Source organism: Malurus melanocephalus, unplaced genomic scaffold (genome assembly GCF_030028575.1).
Source record: "Malurus melanocephalus ecotype Western Australia unplaced genomic scaffold, MMel_1.1 scaffold_145, whole genome shotgun sequence".
Lineage (NCBI taxonomy): Eukaryota > Metazoa > Chordata > Aves > Passeriformes > Maluridae > Malurus > Malurus melanocephalus.
The window spans coordinates 361,013-367,270 of record NW_026623377.1 but is presented as its reverse complement, the minus strand read 5'-3'; the positions used below and the strand labels follow the sequence as shown (position 1 = coordinate 367,270).

The window sequence follows — 6,258 nt, the reverse complement described above, 5'->3', positions numbered from 1 at the left end:
TCTGAATTTCTGAATTTTTTGGGTCATTGCTGGATCTTCTGAAATGGCCATATGCATCATTTTCACCAGTACCAGAATAGTGACCTTAAACAAGAGCATGTTGGATTGATTTTTCTGTAGAGGACTTTCCTCAAAATTAGAAAGAAATTTGGTGCTAACCAATTGCTCACCTGGCACACAGCTAGTCTCCCTAAGATCCTTTGATGATCAGGGGTGGGAAGAGGGGCAGGGAGGAGGTGTTTCCCTCCAGAAGGCATTTCAAAACAGATGCTGAATTTAGGCACACTGAATCATCCCCTGTAGGAGGTTTTACCTTTCTCTATGGACCAGGGAGAGGCTAGAGAGATTGGCCAAGTGAGTTGGCTGACCGCAGTTGGTGGTGTGAAATCTCTCCTTGCTGAAGCCAATGAAAACATCAAGAAACAGAGCCATCCACAACGTCTTTAAGTAATTTATTCGCCCTGATTCTCAACACTTGGTGCCAGCTTTCTCATTTGATCAGGTCTGAGTTCTCCTTGAACTGTTTTGACAGCTTTCTCTGCTTGATGGAGAAAGATTTTGTGGGGACTGTTTGTGTCCTTCATGCAGAAATTGAGATGCCTCTGAATCTTCTTTGTGATTGCAGGAATAAACTCCTCTCCAAAAGTGTCTCACTTAGATGCAGTTTCGCCATTTATTGTGTGGCTTTTTGGCAGGTTTTTAACATTGCTTTGGCAGTCATGCCTTGCAGTCACAGCCAGTGCTCCAGGGCCAGGGACCAGGGCTGCAGTGCCCATTTGTCCCCTGCCCCCACCTTCTGCTCCATTCCACCTCCCACTCCCGGCCCAGAGGAGAGGGACATTGACCTCTTACCTACAGTCCAGCACGGTGTTTCTGAAGCAGAGTTCTCTGCAGGATGCCTCTTGAGACCCCTGTGGCACAGCTCTCAGGCAGAATAAGATGCTGCTGAATTTTAATAGTTATTTAGTTCTTAACGGACCTGTAGATAATTTGCCTCTGTATAAAATAATTTTCTTGCCACTCATTGCCAACACAGAAGTTATAGGTAACTATTTCAGCCTTTTCTACRTCAACTTTGCCAGTTTTGCTAGGATTATTTTTTGTTCTTAACATATTTTTAACATTCTTGTTCTACCTAAATATGGAAAGCCTGAATATTGAAGCACCATTTTCATGAAGGCCCACAGCTTCCCTTACTGCATTTCTGTATTTCACAATGTCATCARTATTCTTTACTTTTTCCTCCTTCTTTGTTACCTATTTAGCTAGTAATTTCCAGTTGCTGATGAATTTGAATAAGCTTTTTGCTTAAGCTTGCTTGAGGAGGGAAGCACATTAACAATTTCTCTTTTATTTTCATTATATCTGCACAGTTTTCATTATTTTTTTTCCTATTTATATCTTTTTATCCTAACTTGTTTTGAATGTAGTTTACAGATACGTTGGGAAATCTTTTTAATACAACAGTTGGGTATATTAATGAGTACTTGCAAATCTCTCTTTGCCCACAGAGACTGTAATCGCATCACAGTTAATGGTCCTGACACAGCCAGCAACTTCCAGCTGAAGTGAAGTCCATAGTAAAGTTACCTGTGTGCAATTGCTGTGTAAGTATCATCTACTAGTTTTAGGAACTCTAGACTGTTTCACAATTGTATCAATGGAGCCTCAAAAATATTTCTCTCTAACTTCAATCACCTATAACAACCAATACATTTTATTTCTTTCTTGCATAGTAAAACAACTGCTGAAGGAATAAATCAATGTTTCCTTTTCCTTGGCCGAGTTATCCTGCAAGCTCCCTGTATTTCTTCTTGGCTTTTCTCTATGCAGTCACCCTCTATGGTCTGAGTCCCTAGAAGGTGGTGGCACCATTTGTCTTATTGCTTCTTCCGTTTCTGATGAGATTACAACCTCCTGGTGTTGGAGTTTTTGGGCACCTTGCCAGCTATACCATCTTGCAGAATTTATAAATAAGCATAAATTGTTCATTCTGTGAGTTAATTATCAGATCAGCTTGGTACATTTTTGTAATGTAAAATTTGAGATTATACAATGAAAATAATACAGTTGAGAGTAAAATTTTGTCTTGCATTTATCTCTTAACAAATATTTCCAGTCAAATAAAACTATTAATTAATTGCATAAGCTTGTAAGTGAAAAAAGCCCAACCAAATACATGATCTGTTTATGAATAGCATAATCAAGTATTTATTGATTTTTAGATCTACATGGGCATTTCTGTCATTATTTGTACTTTACAGTCAAAACAGAAATTATTGTTGTTCTTTTCTTTTACTAGTTAGCAGTTCCCTGCAGTTGTTTCCATGAAAACAGTGCTCAATGTGAATAGGAAAACCCAACTTAAAAACTGTCTAGAAAGGGAAACAAGAAATTGTATGTTTCTAGTGAGGACTGAWTTTTTTGTGTAATTTGATGTGTAATGTGTTTTCTATCTCTGTTTTGTTCACTCAGACTCGTGTCTTATAACGAATCTGATTTTCTGAAGGCATTAACAATCTACTGTCGTGTCTTGGGTTTGTCTTGTCTTAAAGTGTTTTAGGTTGATTCCATAGAGCTGAAGGAAACAGTAACTATTAATTGTTCTATCATTGTTTTTCATCAGGCCCCCATTAGAAGCATGAGAATATTTTTGTTTTCCATTCTTGTTTAAAATCAAGCCAGATATCAAAATCTGAAAGTCCTTTGCAAGACAGGGCTTCCCTCTTCATGCAATTCTCTGGTTACCTCATCATGAGTGCCCAAGATGGAGCCATGAAAATGAGACAAAAGTACAAACACTACAAAATGAATTATGCTTCTCCTCATTCTTGTAGTGCTGTAACCATTGGTAAGTTGTGTCTATAGATGGTGGATTTACAGTGATTTACCTTTAGCCTGGCTTTGGCCCCCTTTACCGTAGTACCTGGCAAGGGCCTGAGCACCTGGGCTCTTGAATGAATCGTTCATGCTGGCTTCGGAAGTAAACTTTCTCGGTGAAATAGCAGCAATATCCGGACTGGCCATGGGTTTCTATTCTGTTTGGCCTCAGCTGATATATTTAATATGTTTTTCTAGCTGAAGCTGGGCCAGGACTTCTCTAGCTTTGACAGGACGGCTAAATGAGAGCAGGGAATTTTATGTACCTCTTCCCACAGCATTCCAGTGACCAGGCAGGAAGTCATTGATCAGTGGGATTTAGGCAATGTGTAAAAGAAAGGTATGTGTGTGTGTCCTGGTGGCCTTTGCAGCATGTGCTTTGACACCACCAGCCGCTGATTCAGTGAGCAGAGGGATAAGAGCACACGCCACGGCTGGGATGCACCTCTGGGGTTGAGYAAATGCAGCATTGGCTGTTGAAAGCCTGCTCTGTAAGGCTGTGGGCTTCCTGCTAACGCCATGCTTCAGATGTGGTCATAGGGTGATCTTCCTGGGAAATGGCTTAATGCGCTGTCACAAACAGAGGGGGAATTCCCTGACATGGTGGCTCATCCTACAGGAACAGGATCTGACCTCTGGTAGATCTCCTAGTATTGTTTGATTGTCCCGACCTGTATGGTTCTTCTGTGATGTAGCCCAGGGGAAGAGTTGACAAGCCACAACATCCTTTCAGATATTCTGGCTGCACAGCGTAGGGAGGGTGAAGGAACTGSTGTGCCCACACACTGAGCCAGAGCTGTTTGCAGCCATGGTTTGGCAGGGTATTTCTAGCCCAAATGTCATTAAACTCATGCCTAGGGTAGGTTTACTGACCTTAGTGGAGTTGTAAGGAAAAAATATTTATTCTGTTGTCAGAAATGCTGTGGATATATAGAGGATTAAAAAAAAAAAAGAAAAAGCATGCATCCAATAAATGTATGTAATTTCTCTGTAATTGCTTTAGACCATTAAAATTGCTGTGGAGAAGTCTTCCAGACCTATACTTTCCTACATTGTACCAGGAGCTGTTCTAATGTAAAGAAATTCTCACTGCAGCAGTTYGTGTGCATTAACATGGAAGGTGACAATTTGATCTTTCATTTTTCCCGTGCCTCAGTTTCTCCATTAGGCCATATTGCATGGCCTGGGGCAGGATTCAGCTGTGCTGGGATAGACAGGAAAGGGGCTTATGTTGGTTCAGTGGCTCTGTCACTGCATGATTTGGAGCACAAACTAATGAAGTAAATCTGTTTTCCTTCTCTCTCTCTTATCTGTGATTTTCCATATACAAAGGAAATGAAGAGGGGGAGGCAGTGAGAGGTTATCATTCAATGTTGAGACAGACTGTGGAGAAAAAGATGCTACTCCTTCAGCAATCCCAAATGTGCTCCCAAATCTCAGAAGAGCTGAATATTTCAGCTGAAATAGTCAGTAATGAAATAATCTTCTCCCCGGATACCAAAATAGTTGTCCTTATTGTACAGCATCAACAGCCCATTGAACTGAATGGGGGCAGCCTGTGCAGAGCTAGTGTTTCAGTCTGTCCACCTGCAGCCCAGTAAATAATGGCAAGGATAGTTTACAGTTACAGAGGGATTGGAATTGCTGGCTGAATGGTCACAATCCAAGAAAATGTGTTTTAATTTAGCTAAATGAAAAGGAATACATCTGGGAACAAAGAGTTCAGACCATACCTACAGGACAGGAGATTCTGCCTTGGCAAACAGGATTATGGGGTAACTGCCTCCACAATAGCTGCTGCTTCACTGGGGCTAAGAAGGCTCAGCTGACTCTGGGAACCTAGAAGCAAATAATAGACTTGGGGATGGCAGAAGCTTTGGCAGGAGTATCCCTGGGCTGCACCCCCAAGTGGTGGTGTCACTGTGTCCACAGCTCAGTGAGAAAGWGGAAATGCTGTGGAGGACCACTGATATGGTGGCTGAGAATTTCTGCATGGTATTGCTGGAATGCTGTGGGAAGAGCTGGGAATATAAAAGCCTTTGTAAAAGTTMAAGTGTGCAATCCAGTCAACTTTTCTAAGGCAAGGTTTGTTATGTCTTTGTAATACTGGACCACAGCAGTGCAGTGAGGGGCCACTGCAGTGACTCAAATTCAGCTGTGACATGAAACCATCCTTCCTGACGGTGGGTAATGCTGAACAGGCAGGAATGGCAAAATCACCTCAGGGGGKTGCCTTTATAGACATGCCTAAGTCAACTGCAGGTAGAAACTCAGAAACTCTCTGTGTAAAGTTTAATTGTGATTATCATCTGTCAGTTCTTATTCCAGTTCCTTCCTGTCAGGATGGCAAAAAAAAAGTCTACATTTCCCTTGATTTGCTCATTGATACAGCTCTGCAGTGAAACAGGGATGGTGTCCACCCTTCAGCTTTAAGAGTCTGGGCCACAGATAGTGTGTTGTTGGGTGCCTCTGGAAGCACTGGACACAGATGGGGATAAATGCTTTGGAGCTGTGAGATGGTGCACTACATCTCTCTCCTTGGGAGATGGCTCCTTGTGTAKGGCCCTGCCTGTGGCTGCCAGTTCTGTGAGGATTTGCTGAGCATTGCCCTGCTTCAGAATCACTTGCCAAAATCACTTGGTAACATTGCATGAGCCAGCTCCCTGTTTGGGTATTTCCTCGTCTCTGTATGTGGCCCCAAGCAGCTTTGCTTTCAAAGGGCTATAGCGTCTTGGTGTGTCTGAACCCTTCAGGCTCAGAGCTGGCACTGCTGACCACCCTGAACAGCCCAGGAGCTCTTGCCAGTCATTCACCACAGTCTCAGTTTCAACCAGGAGAGCTGGGGGTCAAAACATGATTTGGTAGAAAGCATCAGGTCAGATCAAACAACAGGCCCAAATATGCAGTTTCCATTGCAAATAAGGGCCATGAGCTCTTAAAATACATGGAAGGAGATTAAGGCCACCCAGAGACAGAAGTCCTATGTTATTATCTCATCATCACCACCATTATTATTATTACTGACATTGACTTYGATCTCTCTTTTGTCTCATTTACTGCTTGTGGAAGGCAAGACAGCAGCTGGATTTCCCAGCCTTCCTTAATTATCTTCTTTCCATTAAGAAATGCAGAAAGCACAAGCTAAGGTAGAATTCAAGTCTTTGCACATTGCTGTATCCCACCACAACCATAGGCTTCATCTACAGATGAGGCAACTTGTATTTGAACTTCTCCAGCTTGACCTTGGGTTTTGGTTCTGCATTTTAGTAAGAGGGAGCCAAATGACATGTAGAGGTCTGACTCTTGCTTCAGATCTTCCCAGACCATGGGAGCTGCCTTTTGTGCAGCTCTGATCCAAGCCCATCTCAAAATATAACC

General features: G+C 42.3%; 1 long non-coding RNA gene across 2 annotated transcripts in view; it reads left to right on the top strand.

Moving 5' to 3' along the window:
- The window catches only part of LOC130576584 (uncharacterized), a 120,277-nt gene that overhangs the window by 100,375 nt on the left and 13,644 nt on the right, over positions 1-6,258 (top strand). For both annotated transcript variants that reach the window (XR_008965673.1, XR_008965672.1), the window contains exon 2: positions 1,512-1,607. This is a non-coding gene — a long non-coding RNA (uncharacterized LOC130576584). The remainder of the gene's footprint in view (positions 1-1,511; positions 1,608-6,258) is intronic.